Below are 23,779 nucleotides of genomic sequence, written 5' to 3'. Positions count from 1 at the left end.
TGGTCATGGAAATGGGCCAAACATTGACCCCCCATATCTCGGGCCCTAATTGTCCGATCGACTTGAAATTTGAAACGTGGCCTAACAGGGTTTCGGCTTTCCTCCCCATGCTCGCCAAACGCGGCTCACCATGGGGGGTCCGGGCCTTTTCCCCGTAATGTTGAAACAAAAACTCCGGAATATCTCCGAAACGGTTCGATAGAATGTCGCAAATTTTGGTGTGAAAGGGCTCCCTAGATTTACCTACAAACCCTCCAAATTTGGAGGTCCTAGCTTCCATAGTTTTTTTATGGCGAATTTTTGAAGGTTTAAAAAATAGCCCAAAAATCGAACGCAAATTCCCTACAGAAACTCCATTCGCGAATTTTAAAAATCCGAGATAGCCAAAATGTTGCTCACAGTACATCAATTTAAAGAAAAAGTTTCTCTCTAGGCCCAATAGGACCCGAATTTCATAGGGTCAAAGTTCACGAATTTGACACATTTCGGCCGCTACAATTCCCTATAACCGTTGCACGGAATTTCAAACCGCTCGCACAGTACTTCCCATTGAGACACATGAACAATCCCCCGCAAGCGTTTTCTCGTAGCTCAATTTTTGACCCCGGCGCAAGCGACCGAAATTTCGATGGGGAACGTCCAAATGGTCACGGAAATGGGCCAAACTTTGACCCCCCATATCTCGGGCCCTAATTGTCCGATCGACTTGAAATTTGAAACGTGGCCTAACAGGGTTTCGGCCTTCCTCCCCATGCTCGCCAATCGCGGCTCACCATGGGGGGTCCGGGCCTTTTCGCCGTAATATTAAAACAAAAACTCGTGAATATCTCCGAAACGGTTCGATAGAATGTCGCAAATTTTGGTGTGAAAGGGCTCCTTAGATTTACCTACAAACTCTTCAAATTTGGTGGTCCTAGCTTCCATAGCTTTTTTATGGCGAATTTTTGAATGTTTAAAAATTAGCCCAAAAATCGAACGGAAATTCCCTACAGAAACTCCATTCGCGAATTTTAAAAATCCGAGATAGCCAAAATGTTGCTCTCATTACATCAATTTAAAAAAAAGTTTCTCTCTAGGACCAATAGGACCCGACTTTCATAGGGTCAAAGTTCACGAATTTGACACATTTCGGCCGCGACAATTCCCTATATCCGTTGCACCGAATTTCAAACCGCTCACACAGTACTTCCCATTGAGACACACGAACAATCCCTCGCAAGCGTTTTCTCGTAGCTCAATTTTTGACCCCGGCGCAAGCGACCGAAATTTCGATGGGGAACGTCCCAATGTCACGGAAATGGGCCAAATTTTGACCCCCCATATCTCGGGCCCTAATTGTCCGATCGACTTGAAATTTGAAACGTGGCCTAACAGGGTTTCGGCCTTCCTCCCCATGCTCGCCAATCGCGGCTCACCATGGGGGGTCCGGGCCTTTTCGCCGTAATGTTGAAACAAAAACTCGCGAATATCTCCGAAACGGTTCGATAGAATGTCGCAAATTTTGGTGTGAAAGGGCTCCCTACATTTACCTACAAACCCTGCAAATTTGGTGGTCCTAGCTTCCATAGTTTTTTTATGGCGAATTTTTGAAGGTTTAAAAAATAGCCCAAAAATCGAACGGAAATTCCCTACAGAAACTCCATACGCGAATTTTTAAAATCCGAGACAGCCAAAATGTTGCTCTCAGTACATCAATTTAAAAAAAAAGTTTCTCTCTAGGCCCAATAGGACCCGACTTTCGTAGCGTCAAAGTTCACGAATTTGACACATTTCGGCCGCGACAATTCCCTATAACCGTTGCACCGAATTTCAAACCGCTCACACAGTACTTCCCATTGAGACACATGAACAATCCCCCGCAAGCGTTTTCTCGTAGCTCAATTTTTGACCCCGGCGCAAGCGACCGAAATTTCGATGGGGGCCGTCCCAATGGTCACGGAAATGGGCCAAACTTTCACCCCCATATCTCGGGCCCTAATTGTCCGATCGACTTGAAATTTGAAACCTGGCCTAACAGGGTTTCGGCCTTCCTCCCCATGCTCGCCAATCGCGGCTCACCATGGGGGTCCGGGTCTTTTCGCCGTAATGTTAAAACAAAAACTCGCGAATATCTCAGAAACGGTTCGACAGAATGTCGCAAATTTTGGTGTGAAAGTGCTCCCTACATTTACCTACAGTCCCTCCAAATTTGGTGGTCCTAGCTTCCATAGTTTTTTTATGGCGAATTTTTGAATGTTTAAAAAATAGCCCAAATATCTAACGGAAATTCCCTACAGAAACTCCATTCGCGAATTTTAAAAATCCGAGATAGCCAAAATGTTGCTCTCATTACATCAATTTAAAAAAGTTTCTCTCTAGGCCCAATAGGACCCGACTTTCATAGGGTCAAATTTCACGAATTTGACACATTTCTGCCGCGACAATTCCCTTTAACCGTTGCACCGAATTTCAAACCGCTCACACAGTACTTCGCATTGAGACACATAAACAATCCCCCGCAAGCGTTTTCTCGTAGCTCAATTTTTGACCCCGGCGCAAGCGACCGAAATTTCGATGGGGGCCGTCCCAATGGTCACGGAAATGGACCAAATTTTGACCCCCCATATCTCGGGCCCTAATTGTCCGATCGACTTGAAATTTGAAACGTGGCTTAACAGGGTTTCGGCTTCCCTCCCCATGCTCGCCAATCGCGGCTCACCATGGGGGGTCCGGGCCTTTTCGCCGTAATGTTAAAACAAAAACTCGCGAATATCTCCGAAACGGTTCGATAGAATGTCGCAAATTTTGGTGTGAAAGGGCTCCTTAGATTTATCTACAAACTTTTCAAATTTGGTAGTCCTAGCTTCCATAGCTTTTTTATGGCGAATTTTTGAATGTTTAAAAAATAGCCCAAAAATCGAACGGAAATTCCCTACAGAAACTCCATACGCGAATTTTAAAAATCCGAGATAGCCAAAATGTTGCTCTCGAAGAGTACATCAATTTGAAAAAAAAAGTTTCTCTCTAGGATCAATAGGACCCGACTTTCATAGGGTCAAAATTCACGAATTTGACATATTTCGGCCGCGACAATTCCCTATAACCGTTGCACCGAATTTCAAACCGCTCACACAGTACTTCCCATTGAGACACATGAACAATCTCCCGCAAGCGTTTTCTCGTAGCTCAATTTTTGACCCCGGCGCAAGCGACCGAAATTTCGATGGGGGACGTCCCAATGGTCACGGAAATGGGCCAAACTTTGACCCCCATATCTCGGGCCCTAATTGTCCGATCGACTTGAAATTTGAAACATGGCCTAACAGGGTTTCGGCCTTCCTCCCCATGCTCGCCAATCGCGGCTCACCGTGGGGGGTCCGGGCCTTTTCGCCGTAATGTTAAAACAAAAACTCGCGAATATCTCAGAAACGGTTCGATAGAATGTCGCAAATTTTGGTGTGAAAGGGCTCCCTACATTTACCTACAAACCCTCCAAATTTGGTGGTCCTAGCTTCCATAGTTTTTTTATGGCGAATTTTTGAATGTTTAAAAAATAGCCCAAAAATCGAACGGAAATTCCCTACAGAAACTCCATTCGCGAATTTTAAAAATCCGAGATAGCCAAAATGTTGCTCTTCAAGAGTACATCAATTTAAAAAAAAAGTTTCTCTCTAGGCCCAGTAGGACCCGACTTTCATAGGGTCAAATTTCACGAATTTGACACATTTCGGCCGCGACAATTCCCTATAACCGTTGCACCGGATTTCAAACCGCTCACACAGTACTTCCCATTGAGACACATGAACAATCCCCCGCAAGCGTTTTCTCGTAGCTCAATTTTTGACCACGGCGCAAGCGACCGAAATTTCGATGGGGGTCGTCCCAATGGTCATGGAAATGGGCCAAACATTGACCCCCCATATCTCGGGCCCTAATTGTCCGATCGACTTGAAATTTGAAACGTGGCCTAACAGGGTTTCGGCTTTCCTCCCCATGCTCGCCAAACGCGGCTCACCATGGGGGGTCCGGGCCTTTTCGCCGTAATGTTGAAACAAAAACTCCGGAATATCTCCGAAACGGTTCGATAGAATGTCGCAAATTTTGGTGTGAAAGGGCTCCCTAGATTTACCTACAAACCCTCCAAATTTGGAGGTCCTAGCTTCCATAGTTTTTTTATGGCGAATTTTTGAAGGTTTAAAAAATAGCCCAAAAATCGAACGCAAATTCCCTACAGAAACTCCATTCGCGAATTTTAAAAATCCGAGATAGCCAAAATGTTGCTCACAGTACATCAATTTAAAGAAAAAGTTTCTCTCTAGGCCCAATAGGACCCGAATTTCATAGGGTCAAAGTTCACGAATTTGACACATTTCGGCCGCTACAATTCCCTATAACCGTTGCACGGAATTTCAAACCGCTCGCACAGTACTTCCCATTGAGACACATGAACAATCCCCCGCAAGCGTTTTCTCGTAGCTCAATTTTTGACCCCGGCGCAAGCGACCGAAATTTCGATGGGGAACGTCCAAATGGTCACGGAAATGGGCCAAACTTTGACCCCCCATATCTCGGGCCCTAATTGTCCGATCGACTTGAAATTTGAAACGTGGCCTAACAGGGTTTCGGCCTTCCTCCCCATGCTCGCCAATCGCGGCTCACCATGGGGGGTCCGGGCCTTTTCGCCGTAATATTAAAACAAAAACTCGTGAATATCTCCGAAACGGTTCGATAGAATGTCGCAAATTTTGGTGTGAAAGGGCTCCTTAGATTTACCTACAAACTCTTCAAATTTGGTGGTCCTAGCTTCCATAGCTTTTTTATGGCGAATTTTTGAATGTTTAAAAATTAGCCCAAAAATCGAACGGAAATTCCCTACAGAAACTCCATTCGCGAATTTTAAAAATCCGAGATAGCCAAAATGTTGCTCTCATTACATCAATTTAAAAAAAAGTTTCTCTCTAGGACCAATAGGACCCGACTTTCATAGGGTCAAAGTTCACGAATTTGACACATTTCGGCCGCGACAATTCCCTATAACCGTTGCACCGAATTTCAAACCGCTCACACAGTACTTCCCATTGAGACACACGAACAATCCCTCGCAAGCGTTTTCTCGTAGCTCAATTTTTGACCCCGGCGCAAGCGACCGAAATTTCGATGGGGAACGTCCCAATGTCACGGAAATGGGCCAAATTTTGACCCCCCATATCTCGGGCCCTAATTGTCCGATCGACTTGAAATTTGAAACGTGGCCTAACAGGGTTTCGGCCTTCCTCCCCATGCTCGCCAATCGCGGCTCACCATGGGGGGTCCGGGCCTTTTCGCCGTAATGTTGAAACAAAAACTCGCGAATATCTCCGAAACGGTTCGATAGAATGTCGCAAATTTTGGTGTGAAAGGGCTCCCTACATTTACCTACAAATCCTGCAAATTTGGTGGTCCTAGCTTCCATAGTTTTTTTATGGCGAATTTTTGAAGGTTTAAAAAATAGCCCAAAAATCGAACGGAAATTCCCTACAGAAACTCCATACGCGAATTTTTAAAATCCGAGACAGCCAAAATGTTGCTCTCAGTACATCAATTTAAAAAAAAGTTTCTCTCTAGGCCCAATAGGACCCGACTTTCGTAGGGTCAAAGTTCACGAATTTGACACATTTCGGCCGCGACAATTCCCTATAACCGTTGCACCGAATTTCAAACCGCTCACACAGTACTTCCCATTGAGACACATGAACAATCCCCCGCAAGCGTTTTCTCGTAGCTCAATTTTTGACCCCGGCGCAAGCGACCGAAATTTCGATGGGGGACGTCCCAATGGTCACGGAAATGGGCCAAACTTTGACCCCCATATCTCGGGCCCTAATTGTCCGATCGACTTGAAATTTGAAACATGGCCTTACAGAGTTTCGGCCTTCCTCCCCATGCTCGCCAATCGCGCTCACCATGGGGGGTCCGGGCCTTTTCGCCGTAATGTTAAAACAAAAACTCGCGAATATCTCCGAAACGGTTCGATAGAATGTCGCAAATTTTGGTGTGAAAGGGCTCCTTAGATTTACCTACAAACTCTTCAAATTTGGTGGTCCTAGCTTCCATAGCTTTTTTATGGCGAATTTTTGAAGGTTTAAAAAATAGCCCAAAAATCGAACGGAAATTCCCTACAGAAACTCCATTCGCGAATTTTAAAAATCCGAGATAGCCAAAATGTTGCTCTTCAAGAGTACATCAATTTAAAAAAAAAGTTTCTCTCTAGGCCCAGTAGGACCCGACTTTCATAGGGTCAAATTTCACGAATTTGACACATTTCGGCCGCGACAATTCCCTATAACCGTTGCACCGGATTTCAAACCGCTCACACAGTACTTCCCATTGAGACACATGAACAATCCCCCGCAAGCGTTTTCTCGTAGCTCAATTTTTGACCACGGCGCAAGCGACCGAAATTTCGATGGGGGTCGTCCCAATGGTCATGGAAATGGGCCAAACATTGACCCCCCATATCTCGGGCCCTAATTGTCCGATCGACTTGAAATTTGAAACGTGGCCTAACAGGGTTTCGGCTTTCCTCCCCATGCTCGCCAAACGCGGCTCACCATGGGGGGTCCGGGCCTTTTCGCCGTAATGTTGAAACAAAAACTCCGGAATATCTCCGAAACGGTTCGATAGAATGTCGCAAATTTTGGTGTGAAAGGGCTCCCTAGATTTACCTACAAACCCTCCAAATTTGGAGGTCCTAGCTTCCATAGTTTTTTTATGGCGAATTTTTGAAGGTTTAAAAAATAGCCCAAAAATCGAACGCAAATTCCCTACAGAAACTCCATTCGCGAATTTTAAAAATCCGAGATAGCCAAAATGTTGCTCTCATTACATCAATTTAAAAAAAAGTTTCTCTCTAGGACCAATAGGACCCGACTTTCATAGGGTCAAAGTTCACGAATTTGACACATTTCGGCCGCGACAATTCCCTATAACCGTTGCACCGAATTTCAAACCGCTCACACAGTACTTCCCATTGAGACACACGAACAATCCCTCGCAAGCGTTTTCTCGTAGCTCAATTTTTGACCCCGGCGCAAGCGACCGAAATTTCGATGGGGAACGTCCCAATGTCACGGAAATGGGCCAAATTTTGACCCCCCATATCTCGGGCCCTAATTGTCCGATCGACTTGAAATTTGAAACGTGGCCTAACAGGGTTTCGGCCTTCCTCCCCATGCTCGCCAATCGCGGCTCACCATGGGGGGTCCGGGCCTTTTCGCCGTAATGTTGAAACAAAAACTCGCGAATATCTCCGAAACGGTTCGATAGAATGTCGCAAATTTTGGTGTGAAAGGGCTCCCTACATTTACCTACAAATCCTGCAAATTTGGTGGTCCTAGCTTCCATAGTTTTTTTATGGCGAATTTTTGAAGGTTTAAAAAATAGCCCAAAAATCGAACGGAAATTCCCTACAGAAACTCCATACGCGAATTTTTAAAATCCGAGACAGCCAAAATGTTGCTCTCAGTACATCAATTTAAAAAAAAGTTTCTCTCTAGGCCCAATAGGACCCGACTTTCGTAGGGTCAAAGTTCACGAATTTGACACATTTCGGCCGCGACAATTCCCTATAACCGTTGCACCGAATTTCAAACCGCTCACACAGTACTTCCCATTGAGACACATGAACAATCCCCCGCAAGCGTTTTCTCGTAGCTCAATTTTTGACCCCGGCGCAAGCGACCGAAATTTCGATGGGGGACGTCCCAATGGTCACGGAAATGGGCCAAACTTTGACCCCCATATCTCGGGCCCTAATTGTCCGATCGACTTGAAATTTGAAACATGGCCTTACAGAGTTTCGGCCTTCCTCCCCATGCTCGCCAATCGCGCTCACCATGGGGGGTCCGGGCCTTTTCGCCGTAATGTTAAAACAAAAACTCGCGAATATCGCAGAAACGGTTCGATAGAATGTCGCAAATTTTGGTGTGAAAGGGCTCCCTACATTTACCTACAAACCCTCCAAATTTGGTGGTCCTAGCTTCCATAGTTTTGTTATGGCGAATTTTTGAATGTTTAAAAAATAGCCCAAAAATCGAACGGAAATTCCCTACAGAAACTCCATTCGCGAATTTTAAAAATCCGAGATAGCCAAAATGTTGCTCTCATTACATCAATTTAAAAAAAAGTTTCTCTCTAGGACCAATAGGACCCGACTTTCATAGGGTCAAAGTTCACGAATTTGACACATTTCGGCCGCGACAATTCCCTATAACCGTTGCACCGAATTTCAAACCGCTCACACAGTACTTCCCATTGAGACACACGAACAATCCCCCGCAAGCGTTTTCTCGTAGCTCAATTTTTGACCCCGGCGCAAGCGACCGAAATTTCGATGGGGAACGTCCCAATGGTCACGGAAATGGGCCAAAGTTTGACCCCCTATATCTCGGGCCCTAACTGTCCGATCGACTTGAAATTTGAAACGTGGCCTAACAGGGTTTCGGCCTTCCTCCCCATGCTCGCCAATCGCGGCTCACCATGGGGGGTCCGGGTCTTTTCGCCGTAATGTTGAAACAAAAACTCGCGAATATCTCCGAAACGGTTCGATAGAATGTCGCAAATTTTGGTGTGAAAGGGCTCCTTAGATTTTCCTACAAACTCTTCAAATTTGGTGGTCCTAGCTTCCATAGCTTTTTTATGGCGAATTTTTGAAGGTTTAAAAAATAGCCCAAAAATCGAACGGAAATTCCCTACATAAACTCCATACGCGAATTTTTAAAATCCGAGACAGCCAAAATGTTGCTCTCAGTACATCAATTTAAAAAAAAAGTTTCTCTCTAGGCCCAATAGGACCCGACTTTCGTAGGGTCAAAGTTCACGAATTTGACACATTTCGGCCGCGACAATTCCCTATAACCGTTGCACCGAATTTCAAACCGCTCACACAGTACTTCCCATTGAGACACATGAACAATCCCCCGCAAGCGTTTTCTCGTAGCTCAATTTTTGACCCCGGCGCAAGCGACCGAAATTTCGATGGGGGCTGTCCCAATGGTCACGGAAATGGGCCAAACTTTGACCCCCATATCTCGGGCCCTAATTGTCCGATCGACTTGAAATTTGAAACCTGGCCTAACAGGGTTTCGGCCTTCCTCCCCATGCTCGCCAATCGCGGCTCACCATGGGGGTCCGGGTCTTTTCGCCGTAATTTTAAAACAAAAACTCGCGAATATCTCAGAAACGGTTCGACAGAATGTCGCAAATTTTGGTGTGAAAGTGCTCCCTACATTTACCTACAAACCCTCCAAATTTGGTGGTCCTAGCTTCCATAGTTTTTTTATGGCGAATATTTGAATGTTTAAAAAATAGCCCAAATATCGAACGGAAATTCCCTACAGAAACTCCATTCGCGAATTTTAAAAATCCGAGATAGCCAAAATGTTGCTCTCATTACATCAATTTAAAAAAGTTTCTCTCTAGGGCCAATAGGACCCGACTTTCATAGGGTCAAAGTTCACGAATTTGACACATTTCTGCCGCTACAATTCCCTATAACCGTTGCACGGAATTTCAAACCGCTCGCACAGTACTTCCCATTGAGACACATGAACAATCCCCCGCAAGCGTTTTCTCGTAGCTCAATTTTTGACCCCGGCGCAAGCGACCGAAATTTCGATGGGGAACGTCCCAATGGTCACGGAAATGGGCCAAACTTTGACCCCCCATATCTCGGGCCCTAATTGTCTGATCGACTTGAAATTTGAAACGTGGCCTAACAGGGTTTCGGCCTTCCTCCCCATGCTCGCCAATCGCGGCTCACCATGGGGGGTCCGGGCCTTTTCGCCGTAATGTTAAAACAAAAACTCGCGAATATCTCCGAAACGGTTCGATAGAATGTCGCAAATTTTGGTGTGAAAGGGCTCCTTAGATTTACCTACAAACTCTTCAAATTTGGTGGTCCTAGCTTCCATAGCTTTTTTATGGCGAATTTTTGAATGTTTAAAAATTAGCCCAAAAATCGAACGGAAATTCCCTACAGAAACTCCATTCGCGAATTTTAAAAATCCGAGATAGCCAAAATGTTGCTCTCAGTACATCAAGTTAAAAAAAAAGTTTCTCTCTAGGCCCAATAGGACCCGACTTTCATAGGGTCAAAGTTCACGAATTTGACACATTTCGGCCGCGACAATTCCCTATAACCGTTGCACCGAATTTCAAACCGCTCACACAGTACTTCCCATTGAGACACACGAACAATCCCCCGCAAGCGTTTTCTCGTAGCTCAATTTTTGATCCCGGCGCAAGCGACCGAAATTTCGATGGGGAACGTCCCAATGGTCACGGAAATGGGCCGAACTTTGACCCCCCATATCTCGGGCCCTAATTGTCCGATGGACTTGAAATTTGAAACGTGGCCTAACAGGGTTTCGGCCTTCCTCCCCATGCTCGCCAATCGCGGCTCACCATGGGGGGTCCGGGCCTTTTCGCCGTAATGTTGAAACAAAAACTCGCGAATATCTCCGAAACGGTTCGATAGAATGTCGCAAATTTTGGTGTGAAAGGGCTCCCTACATTTACCTACAAACCCTGCAAATTTGGTGGTCCTAGCTTCCATAGTTTTTTTATGGCGAATTTTTGAAGGTTTAAAAAATAGCCCAAAAATCGAACGGAAATTCCCTACAGAAACTCCATACGCGAATTTTTAAAATCCGAGACAGCCAAAATGTTGCTCTCAGTACATCAATTTAAAAAAAAAGTTTCTCTCTAGTCCCAATAGGACCCGACTTTCGTAGCGTCAAAGTTCACGAATTTGACACATTTCGGCCGCGACAATTCCCTATAACCGTTGCACCGAATTTCAAACCGCTCACACAGTACTTCCCATTGAGACACATGAACAATCCCCCGCAAGCGTTTTCTCGTAGCTCAATTTTTGACCCCGGCGCAAGCGACCGAAATTTCGATGGGGGCCGTCCCAATGGTCACGGAAATGGGCCAAACTTTCACCCCCATATCTCGGGCCCTAATTGTCCGATCGACTTGAAATTTGAAACCTGGCCTAACAGGGTTTCGGCCTTCCTCCCCATGCTCGCCAATCGCGGCTCACCATGGGGGTCCGGGTCTTTTCGCCGTAAGGTTAAAACAAAAACTCGCGAATATCTCAGAAACGGTTCGACAGAATGTCGCAAATTTTGGTGTGAAAGTGCTCCCTACATTTACCTACAGACCCTCCAAATTTGGTGGTCCTAGCTTCCATAGTTTTTTTATGGCGAATTTTTGAATGTTTAAAAAATAGCCCAAATATCTAACGGAAATTCCCTACAGAAACTCCATTCGCGAATTTTAAAAATCCGAGATAGCCAAAATGTTGCTCTCATTACATCAATTTAAAAAAGTTTCTCTCTAGGCCCAATAGGACCCGACTTTCATAGGGTCAAATTTCACGAATTTGACACATTTCTGCCGCGACAATTCCCTTTAACCGTTGCACCGAATTTCAAACCGCTCACACAGTACTTCGCATTGAGACACATAAACAATCCCCCGCAAGCGTTTTCTCGTAGCTCAATTTTTGACCCCGGCGCAAGCGACCGAAATTTCGATGGGGGCCGTCCCAGTGGTCACGGAAAAGGGCCAAACATTGACCCCCCATATCTCGGGCCCTAATTGTCCGATCGACTTGAAATTTGAAACGTGGCCTAACAGGGTTTCGGCCTTCCTCCCCATGCTCGCCAATCGCGGCTCACCATGGGGGGTCCGGGCCTTTTCGCCGTAATGTTAAAACAAAAACTCGCGAATATCTCCGAAACGTTTCGATAGAATGTCGCAAATTTTCGTGTGAAAGGGCTCCTTAGATTTACCTACAAACCCTCCAAATTTGGTGGTCCTAGCTTCCATAGTTTTTTATGGCGAATTTTTAAAGGTTTAAAAAATAGCCCCAAAATCGAACGGAAATTCCCTACAGAAACTCCATACGCGAATTTTAAAAATCCGAGATAGCCAAAATGTTGCTCCCGAAGAGTACATCAATTAAAAAAAAAGTTTCTCTCTAGGCCCAATAGGACCCGACTTTCATAGGGTCAAAGTTCACGAATTTGACACATTTCGGCCGCGACAATTCCCTATAACCGTTCCACCGAATTTCAAACAGCTCACACAGTACTTCCCATTGAGACACATGAACAATCCCCCGCAAGCGTTTTCTCGTAGCTTAATTTTAGACCCCGGCGCAGGCGACCGAAATTTCGATGGGGGCCGTCCCAGTGGTCACGGAAAAGGGCCAAAAATTGACCCCCCATATCTCGGGCCCTAATTGTCCGATCGACTTGAAATTTGAAACGTGGCCTAACAGGGTTTCGGCTTCCCTCCCCATGCTCGCCAATCGCGGCTCACCATGGGGGGTCCGGGCCTTTTCGCCGTAATGTTAAAACAAAAACTCGCGAATATCTCCGAAACGGTTCGATAGAATGTCGCAAATTTTGGTGTGAAAGGGCTCCCTAGATTTACCTACAAACCCTCCAAATTTGGTGGTCCTAGCTTCCATAGTTTTTTTATGGCGAATTTTTAAATGTTTAAAAAATAGCCCAAAAATCGAACGGAAATTTCCTACAGAAACTCCATTCACGAATTTTAAAAATCCGAGATAGCCAAAATGTTCTCTCGAAGAGTACACCAATTTGAAAAAAAAGTTTCTCTCTAGGCCCAATAGGACCCGACTTTCATAGGGTCAAAGTTCACGAATTTGACACATTTCGGCCGCGACAATTCCCTATAACCGTTCCACCGAATTTCAAACCGCTCACACAGTACTTCCCATTGAGACACATGAACAATCCCCCGGAAGCGTTTTCTCGTAGCTTAATTTTAGACCCCGGCGCAAGCGACCGAAATTTCCTTGGGGGCCGTCCCAGTGGTCACGGAAATGGGCCAAACATTGACCCCCCATATCTCGGGCCCTAATTGTCCGATCGACTTGAAATTTGAAACGTGGCCTAACAGGGTTTCGGCTTTCCTCCCCATGCTCGCCAATCGCGGCTCACCATGGAGGGTCCGGGCCTTTTCGCCGTAAGTTAAAACAAAAACTCGCGAATATCTCCGAAACGGTTAGGTAGAATGTAGCAAATTTTGGTGTGAAAAGGCTCCCTAGATTTACCTACAAACCCTCTAAATTTGGTGGTCCTAGCTTCCATAGTTTTTTATGGCGAATTTTTGAATATTTAAAAAATAGCCCAAAAATCGAACGGAAATTCCCTACAGAAACTCCATTAACGAATTTTAAAAATCCGAGATAGCCAAAATGTTGCTCCCGAAGAGTACATCAATTAAAAAAAAGTTTCTCTCTAGGCCCAATAGGACCCGACTTTCATAGGGTCAAAGTTCACGAATTTGACACATTTCGGCCGCAACAATTCCCTATAACCGTTGCACCGAATTTCAAACCGCTCACACAGTACTTCCCATTGAGACACATGAACGATCGCCCGCAAGCGTTTTCTCGTAGCTTAATTTTAGACACCGGCGCAAGCGACCGAAATTTCGATGTGGGCCGTCCCAATGGTCACGGAAATGGACCAAATTTTGACCCCCCATATCTCGGGCCCTAATTGTCCGATCGACTTGAAATTTGAAACGTGGCTTAACAGGGTTTCGGCCTTCCTCCCCATGCTCGCCAATCGCGGCTCACCATGGGGGGTCCGGGCCTTTTCGCCGTAATGTTAAAACAAAAACTCGCGAATATCTCCGAAACGGTTCGATAGAATGTCGCAAATTTTGGTGTGAAAGGGCTCCCTAGATTTACCTACAAACCCTCCAAATTTGGTGGTCCTAGCTTCCATAGTTTTTTTATGGCGAATTTTTAAATGTTTAAAAAATAGCCCAAAAATCGAACGGAAATTTCCTACAGAAACTCCATTCGCGAATTTTAAAAATCCGAGATAGCCAAAATGTTCTCTCGAAGAGTACACCAATTTGAAAAAAAAGTTTCTCTCTAGGCCCAATAGGACCCGACTTTCATAGGGTCAAAGTTCACGAATTTGACACATTTCGGCCGCGACAATTCCCTATAACCGTTCCACCGAATTTCAAACCGCTCACACAGTACTTCCCATTGAGACACATGAACAATCCCCCGCAAGCGTTTTCTCGTAGCTTAATTTTAGACCCCGGCGCAAGCGACCGAAATTTCGATGGGGGCCGTCCCAGTGGTCACGGAAATGGGCCAAACATTGACCCCCCATATCTCGGGCCCTAATTGTCCGATCGACTTGAAATTTGAAACGTGGCCTAACAGGGTTTCGGCTTTCCTCCCCATGCTCGCCAATCGCGGCTCACCATGGAGTGTCCGGGCCTTTTCGCCGTAAGTTAAAACAAAAACTCGCGAATATCTCCGAAACGGTTAGGTAGAATGTAGCAAATTTTGGTGTGAAAAGGCTCCCTAGATTTACCTACAAACCCTCCAAATTTGGTGGTCCTAGCTTCCATAGTTTTTTTATGGCGAATTTTTAAAGGTTTAAAAAATAGCCCAAAAATCGAACGGAAATTCCCTACAGAAACTCCATACGCGAATTTTAAAAATCCGAGATAGCCAAAATGTTGCTCTCGAAGAGTGCATCAATTTGAAAAAAAAGGTTTCTCTCTAGGATCAATAGGACCCGACCTTCATAGGGTCAAAGTTCACGAATTTGACACATTTCGGCCGCAACAATTCCCTATAACCGTTGCACCGAATTTCAAACCGCTCACACAGTACTTCCCATTGAGACACATGAACAATCGCCCGCAAGCGTTTTCTCGTAGCTTAATTTTAGACCCCGGCGCAAGCGACCGAAATTTCGATGGGGGCCGTCCCAATGGTCACGGAAATGGGCCAAATTTTGACCCCCCATATCTCGGGCCCTAATTGTCCGATCGACTTGAAATTTGAAACGTGGCCTAACAGGGTTTCGGCCTTCCTCCCCATGCTCGCCAATCGCGGCTCACCGTGGGGGGTCCGGGCCTTTTCGCCGTAAAGTTAAAAAAAAAACTCGCGAATATCTCCGAAACGGTTCGATAGAATGTCGCAAATTTTGGTGTGAAAGGGCTCCCTAGATTTACCTACAAACCCTCCAAATTTGGTGGTCCTAGCTTCCATAGTTTTTTTATGGCGAATTTTTGAATGTTTAAAAAATAGCCCCAAAATCGAACGGAAATTCCCTACAGAAACTCCATACGCGAATTTTAAAAATCCGAGATAGCCAAAGTGTTGCTCTCGAAGAGTACATCAATTTGAAAAAAAAAGTTTCTCTCTAGGATCAATAGGACCCGACTTTCATAGGGTCAAAATTCACGAATTTGACATATTTCGGCCGCGATAATTCCCTATAACCGTTGCACCGAATTTCAAACCGCTCACACAGTACTTCCCATTGAGACACATGAACAATCCCCCGCAAGCGTTTTCTCGTAGCTTAATTTTAGACCCCGGCGCAAGCGACCGAAATTTCGATGGGGGCCGTCCCAGTGGTCACAGAAATGGGCCAAACATTGACCCCCCATATCTCGGGCCCTAATTGTCCGGTCGACTTGAAATTTGAAACGTGGCTTAACAGGGTTTCGGCTTCCCTCCCCATGCTCGCCAATCGCGGCTCACCATGGGGGGTCCGGGCCTTTTCGCCGTAATGTTAAAACAAAAACTCGCGAATATCTCCGAAACGGTTCGATAGAATGTCGCAAATTTTGGTGTGAAAGGGCTCCCTAGATTTACCTACGAACCCTCCAAATTTGGTGGTCCTAGCTTCCATAGTTTTTTATGGCGAATTTTTAAATGTTTAAAAAATAGCCCAAAAATCGAACGGAAATTCCCTACAGAAACTCCATTCGAGAATTTTAAAAATCCGAGATAGCCAAAATGTTCTCTCGAAGAGTACACCAATTTGAAAAAAAAGTTTCTCTCTAGGCCCAATAGGACCCGACTTTCATAGGGTCAAAGTTCACGAATTTGACACATTTCGGCCGCGACAATTCCCTATAACCGTTCCACCGAATTCCAAACCGCTCACACAGTACTTCCCATTGAGACACATGAACAATCCCCCGCAAGCGTTTTCTCGTAGCTTAATTTTAGACCCCGGCGCAGGCGACCGAAATTTCGATGGGGGCCGTCCCAGTGGTCACGGAAATGGGCCAAACATTGACCCCCCATATCTCGGGCCCTAATTGTCCGATCAACTTGAAATTTGAAACGTGGCCTAACAGGGTTTCGGCCTTCCTCCCCATGCTCGCCAATCGCGGCTCACCATGGGGGGTCCGGGCCTTTTCGCCGTAATGTTAAAACAAAAACTCGCGAATATCTCCGAAACGGTTCGATAGAATGTCGCAAATTTTGGTGTGAAAGGGCTCCCTAGATTTACCTACAAACGCTCCAAATTTGGTGGTCCTAGCTTCCATAGTTTTTTTATGGCGAATTTTTAAATGTTTAAAAAATAGCCCAAAAATCGAACGGAAATTCCCTACAGAAACTCCATTCGCGAATTTTAAAAATCCGAGATAGCCAAAATGTTCTCTCGAAGAGTACACCAATTTGAAAAAAAAGTTTCTCTCTAGCCCCAATAGGACCCGACTTTCATAGGGTCAAAGTTCACGTATTTGACACATTTCGGCCGCGACAATTCCCTATAACCGTTACACCGAATTTCAAACCGCTCACACAGTACTTCCCATTGAGACACATGAACAATCGCCCGCAAGCGTTTTCTCGTAGCTTAATTTTAGACACCGGCGCAAGCGACCGAAATTTCGATGGGGGCCGTCCCAATGGTCACGGAAATGGGCCAAATTTTGACCCCCCATATCTCGGGCCCTAATTGCCCGATCGACTTGAAATTTGAAACGTGGCCTAACAGGGTTTCGGCCTTCCTCCCCATGCTCGCCAATCGCGGCTCACCATGGTGTGTCCGGGCCTTTTCGCCGTAAAGTTAAAACAAAAACTCGCGAATATCTCCGAAACGGTTCGATAGAATGTCGCAAATTTTGGTGTGAAAGGGCTCCCTAGATTTACCTACAAACCCTCCAAATTTGGTGGTCCTAGCTTCCATAGTTTTTTTATGGCGAATTTTTGAATGTTTAAAAAATAGCCCAAAAATCGAACGGAAATTCCCTACAGAAACTCCATTCACGAATTTTAAAAATCCGAGATAGCCAAAATGTTGCTCCCGAAGAGTACATCAATTAAAAAAAAAGTTTCTCTCTAGGCCCAATAGGACCCGAATTTCATAGGGTCAAAGTTCACGAATTTGACACATTTCGGCCGCGACAATTCCCTATAACCGTTCCACCGAATTTCAAACAGCTCACACAGTACTTCCCATTGAGACACATGAACAATCCCCCGCAAGCGTTTTCTCGTAGCTTAATTTTAGACCCCGGCGCAGGCGACCGAAATTTCGATGGGGGCCGTCCCAGTGGTCACGGAAAAGGGCCAAACATTGACCCCCCATATCTCGGGCCCTAATTGTCCGATCGACTTGAAATTTGAAACGTGGCCTAACAGGGTTTCGGCCTTCCTCCCCATGCTCGCCAATCGCGGCTCACCATGGGGGGTCCGGGCCTTTTCGCCGTAATGTTAAAACAAAAACTCGCGAATATCTCCGAAACGTTTCGATAGAATGTCGCAAATTTTCGTGTGAAAGGGCTCCTTAGATTTACCTACAAACCCTCCAAATTTGGTGGTCCTAGCTTCCATAGTTTTTTTATGGCGAATTTTTAAAGGTTTAAAAAATAGCCCAAAAATCGAACGGAAATTCCCTACAGAAACTCCATACGCGAATTTTAAAAATCCGAGATAGCCAAAATTTTGCTCTCGAAGAGTACATCAATTTGAAAGAAAAAGTTTCTCTCTAGGATCAATAGGACCCGACTTTCATAGGGTCAAATTTCACGAATTTGACACATCAAGGCCGCGACAATTCCCTATAACCGTTGCACCGAATTTCAAACCGCTCACACAGTACTTCCCATTGAGACACATGAACAATCCCCCGCAAGCGTTTTCTCGTAGCTTAATTTTAGACCCCGGCGCAAGCGACCGAAATTTCGATGGGGGCCGTCCCAGTGGTCACAGAAATGGGCCAAACATTGACCCGCCATATCTCGGGCCCTAATTGTCCGGTCGACTTGAAATTTGAAACGTGGCTTAACAGGGTTTCGGCTTCCCTCCCCATGCTCGCCAATCGCGGCTCACCATGGGGGGTCCGGGCCTTTTAGCCGTAATGTTAAAACAAAAACTCGCGAATATCTCCGAAACGGTTCGATAGAATGTCGCAAATTTTGGTGTGAAAGGGCTCCCTAGATTTACCTACAAACCCTCCAAATTTGGTGGTCCTAGCTTCCATAGTTTTTTTATGGCGAATTTTTAAAGGTTTAAAAAATAGCTCAAAAATCGAACGGAAATTCCCTACAGAAACTCCATACGCGAATTTTAAAAATCCGAGATAGCCAAAATGTTGCTCTCGAAGAGTACATCAATTTGAAAAAAAAAGTTTCTCTCTAGGATCAATAGGACCCGACTTTCATAGGGTCAAAGTTCACGAATTTGACACATTTCGGCCGCAACAATTCCCTATAACCGTTGCACCGAATTTCAAACCGCTCACACAGTACTTCCCATTGAGACACATGAACAATCCCCCGCAAGCGTTTTCTCGTAGCTTAATTTTAGACCCCGGCGCAAGCGACCGAAATTTCGATGGGGGCCGTCCCAGTGGTCACAGAAATGGGCCAAACATTGACCCCCCATATCTCGGGCCCTAATTGTCCGGTCGACTTGAAATTTGAAACGTGGCTTAACAGGGTTTCGGCTTCCCTCCCCATGCTCGCCAATCTCGGCTCAGCATGGGGGGTCCGGGCCTTTTCGCCGTAATGTTAAAACAAAAACTCGCGAATATCTCCGAAACGTTTCGATAGAATGTCGCAAATTTTGGTGTGAAAGGGCTCCTTAGATTTACCTACAAACCCTCCAAATTTGGTGGTCCTAGCTTCCATAGTTTTTTTATGGCGAATTTTTAAAGGTTTAAAAAATAGCCCAAAAATCGAACGGAAATTCCCTACAGAAACTCCATACGCGAATTTTAAAAATCCGAGATAGCCAAAATGTTGCTCTCGAAGAGTACATCAATTTGAAAAAAAAAGTTTCTCTCTAGGATCAATAGGACCCGACTTTCATAGGGTCAAAATTCACGAATTTGACACATTTCGGCCGCGACAATTCCTTTTAACCGTTGCACCGAATTTCAAACCGCTCACACAGTGCTTCCCATTGAGACACATGAACAATCCCCCGCAAGCGTTTTCTCGTAGCTTAATTTTAGACCCCGGCGCAAGCGACCGAAATTTCGATGGGGGCCGTCCCAGTGGTCACGGAAATGGGCCAAACATTGACCCCCCATATCTCGGGCCCTAATTGTCGGATCGACTTGAAATTTGAAACGTGGCCTAACAGGGTTTCGGCTTTCCTCCCCATGCTCGCCAATCGCGGCTCACCATGGGGGGTCCGGGCCTTTTCGCCGAAAGTTAAAACAAAAACTCGCGAATATCTCCGAAACGGTTAGGTAGAATGTAGCAAATTTTGGTGTGAAAAGGCTCCCTACATTTACCTACAAACCCTCTAAATTTGGTGGTCCTAGCTTCCATAGTTTTTTATGGCGAATTTTTAAATGTTTAAAAAATAGCCCAAAAATCGGACGGAAATTCCCTACAGAAACTCCATTAACGAATTTTAAAAATCCGAGATAGCCAAAATGTTGCTCCCGAAGAGTACATCAATTAAAAAAAAGTTTCTCTCTAGGCCCAATAGGACCCGACTTTCATAGGGTCAAAGTTCATGAATTTGACACATTTCGGCCGCAACAATTCCCTATAACCGTTGCACCGAATTTCAAACCGCTCACACAGTACTTCCCATTGAGACACATGAACAATCGCCCGCAAGCGTTTTCTCGTAGCTTAATTTTAGACCCCGGCGCAAGCGACCGAAATTTCGATGGGGGCCGTCCCAATGGTCACGGAAATGGGCCAAACATTGACCCCCCATATCTCGGGCCCTAATTGTCCGATCGACTTCAAATTTGAAACGTGGCCTAACAGGGTTTCGGCTTTCCTCCACATGCTCGCCAATCGCGGCTCACCAAGGGGGGTCCGGGCCTTTTCGCCGTAAGTTAAAACAAAAACTCGCGAATATCTCCGAAACGGTTCGATAGAATGTCGCAAATTTTGGTGTGAAAGGGCTCCCTAGATTTACCTACAAACCCTCCAAATTTGGTGGTCCTAGCTTCCATAGTTTTTTTATGGCGAATTTTTAAAGGTTTAAAAAATAGCCCAAAAATCGAACGGAAATTCCCTACAGAAACTCCATACGCGAATTTTAAAAATCCGAGATAGCCAAAATATTGCTCTCGAAGAGTACATCAATTTGAAAAAAAAAGTTTCTCTCTAGGATCAATAGGACCCGACTTTCATAGGGTCAAAGTTCACGAATTTGACACATTTCGGCCGCGACAATTCCCTATAACCGTTGCACCGAATTTCAAACCGCTCACACAGTACTTCCCATTGAGACACATGAACAATCCCCCGCAAGCGTTTTCTCGTAGCTTAATTTTAGACCCCGGCGCAAGCGACCGAAATTTCGATGGGGGCCGTCCAGTGGTCACAGAAATGGGCCAAACATTGACCCCCATATCTCGGGCCCTAATTGTCCGGTCGACTTGAAATTTGAAACGTGGCTTAACAGGGTTTCGGCTTCCCTCCCCATGCTCGCCAATCGCGGCTCACCATGGGTGGTCCGGGCCTTTTCGCCGTAATGTTAAAACAAAAACTCGCGAATATCTCCGAAACGGTTCGATAGAATGTCGCAAATTTTGGTGTGAAAGGGCTCCCTAGATTTACCTACGAACCCTCCAAATTTGGTGGTCCTAGCTTCCATAGTTTTTTTATGGCGAATTTTTAAATGTTTAAAAAATAGCCCAAAAATCGAACGGAAATTCCCTACAGAAACTCCATTCGCGAATTATAAAAATCCGAGATAGCCAAAATGTTCTCTCGAAGAGTACACCAATTTGAAAAAAAAGTTTCTCTCTAGGCCCAATAGGACCCGACTTTCATAGGGTCAAAGTTCACGAATTTGACACATTTCGGCCGCGAGAATTCCCTATAACCGTTCCACCGAATTTCAAACCGCTCACACAGTACTTCCCATTGAGACACATGAACAATCCCCCGCAAGCGTTTTCTCGTAGCTTAATTTTAGACCCCGGCGCAGGCGACCGAAATTTCGATGGGGGCCGTCCCAGTGGTCACGGAAATGGGCCAAACATTGACCCCCCATATCTCGGGCCCTAATTGTCCGATCGACTTGAAATTTGAAACGTGGCCTAACAGGGTTTCGGCTTTCCTCCCCATGCTCGCCAATCGCGGCTCACCATGCGGAGTCCGGGCCTTTTCGCCGTAAGTTAAAAGAAAAACTCGCGAATATCTCCGAAACGGTTCGATAGAATGTCGCAAATTTTGGTGTGAAAGGGCTCCCTAGATTTACCTACAAACCCTCCAAATTTGGTGGTCCTAGCTTCCATAGTTTTTTATCGCGAATTTTTGAATATTTAAAATATAGCCCAAAAATCGAACGGAAATTCCCTACAGAAACTCCATTCACGAATTTTAAAAATCCGAGATAGCCAAAATGTTGCTCCCGAAGAGTACAATAATTAAAAAAAAGTTTCTCTCTAGGCCCAATAGGACCCGACATTCATAGGGTCAAAGTTCACGAATTTGACACATTTCGGCCGCGACAATTCCCTATAACCGTTGCACCGAATTTCAAACCGCTCACACAGTACTTCCCATTGAGACACATGAACAATCCCCCGCAAGCGTTTTCTCGTAGCTTAATTTTAGACCCCGGCGCAAGCGACCGAAATTTCGATGGGGGTCGTCCCAGTGGTCACAGAAATGGGCCAAACATTGACCCCCCATATCTCGGGCCCTAATTGTCCGGTCGACTTGAAATTTGAAACGTGGCTTAAAAGGGTTTCGGCTTCCCTCCCCATGCTCGCCAATCGCGGCTCACCATGGGGGGTCCGGGCCTTTTCGCCGTAAATTTAAAACAAAAACTCGCGAATATCTCCGAAACGGTTCAATAGAATGTCGCAAATTTTCTTGTGAAAGGGCTCCCTAGATTTACCTACAAACCCTCCAAATTTGGTGGTCCTAGCTTCCATAGTTTTTTATGGCGAATTTTTGAAAGTTTAAAAAATAGCCCAAAAATCGAACGGAAATTCCCTACAGAAACTCCATACGCGAATTTCAAAAATCCGAGATAGCCAAAATGTTGCTCTCGAAGAGTACATCAATTTGAAAAAAAAAAGTTTCTCTGTAGGATCAATAGGACCCGACTTTCATAGGGTCAAAGATCACGAATTTGACACATTTCGGCCGCGACAATTCCCTTTAACCGTTGCACCGAATTTCAAACCGCTCACACAGTACTTCCCATTGAGACACATGAACAATCCCCGCAAGCGTTTACTCGTAGCTCAATTTTTGACCCCGGCGCAAGCGACCGAAATTTCGATGGGGGCCGTCCCAATGGACACGGAAATGGGCCAAATTTTGACCCCACATATCTCGGGCCCTAATTGTCCGATCGACTTGAAATTTTAATTGTGGCCTAACAGGGTTTCGGCCTTCCTCCCCATGCTCGCCAAACGCGGCTCACCATGGGGGGTCCGGGCCTTTTCACCGTAATGTTAAAACAAAAACACGCGAATATCTCCGAAACGGTTCGATAGAATGTCGCAAATTTTGGTATGAAAGGGCTCCTTAGACTTACCTACAAACCCTCCAAATTTGGTGGTCCTAGCTTCCATAGTTTTTTTATGGCGAATTTTTAAAGGTTTAAAAAATAGCCCAAAAATCGAACGGAAATTCCCTACAGAAACTCCATTCGCGAATTTTTAAAATCCGAGATAGCCAAAATGTTGCTCTCGAAGAGTACATTAATTTAAAAAAAAAGGTTCTCTCTAGGATCAATAGGACCCGACTTTCATAGGGTCAAAGTTCACGAATTTGACACATTTCGGCCGCGACAATTCCCTATAACCGTTCCACCGAATTTCAAACCGCTCACACAGTACTTCCCATTGAGACACATGAACAATCCCCCGCAAGCGTTTTCTCGTAGCTTAATTTTAGACCCCGGCGCTGGCGACCGAAATTTTGATGGGGGCCGTCCCAGTGGCCACGGAAATGGGCCAATCATTGACCCCCCATATCTCGGGCCCTAATTGTCCGATCGACTTGAAATTTGAAACGTGGCCTAACAGGGTTTCGGCTTTCCTCCCCATGCTCGCCAATCGCGGCTCACCATGCGGGGTCCGGGCCTTTTCGCCGTAAGTTAAAACAAAAACTCGCGAATATCTCCGAAACGGTTCGATAGAATGTCGCAAATTTTGGTGTGAAAGGGCTCCCTAGATTTACCTACAAACCCTCCAAATTTGGTGGTCCTAGCTTCCATAGTTTTTTTATGGCGAATTTTTGAAAGTTTAAAAAATAGCCCAAAAATCGAACGGAAATTCCCTACAGAAACTCCATACGCGAATTTCAAAAATCCGAGATAGCCAAAATGTTGCTCTCGAAGAGTACATCAATTTGAAAAAAAAAGTTTCTCTGTAGGATCAATAGGACCCGACTTTCATAGGGTCAAAGATCACGAATTTGACACATTTCGGCCGCGACAATTCCCTTTAAACGTTGCACCGAATTTCAAACCGCTCACACAGTACTTCCCATTGAG

Source organism: Stegodyphus dumicola, chromosome 3 (genome assembly GCF_044657685.1).
Source record: "Stegodyphus dumicola isolate Sdum_Otavi_A_Nest chromosome 3, ASM4465768v1".
In the NCBI taxonomy this organism is placed as follows: domain Eukaryota; kingdom Metazoa; phylum Arthropoda; class Arachnida; order Araneae; family Eresidae; genus Stegodyphus; species Stegodyphus dumicola.
This window is presented reverse-complemented; position numbering follows the sequence as displayed.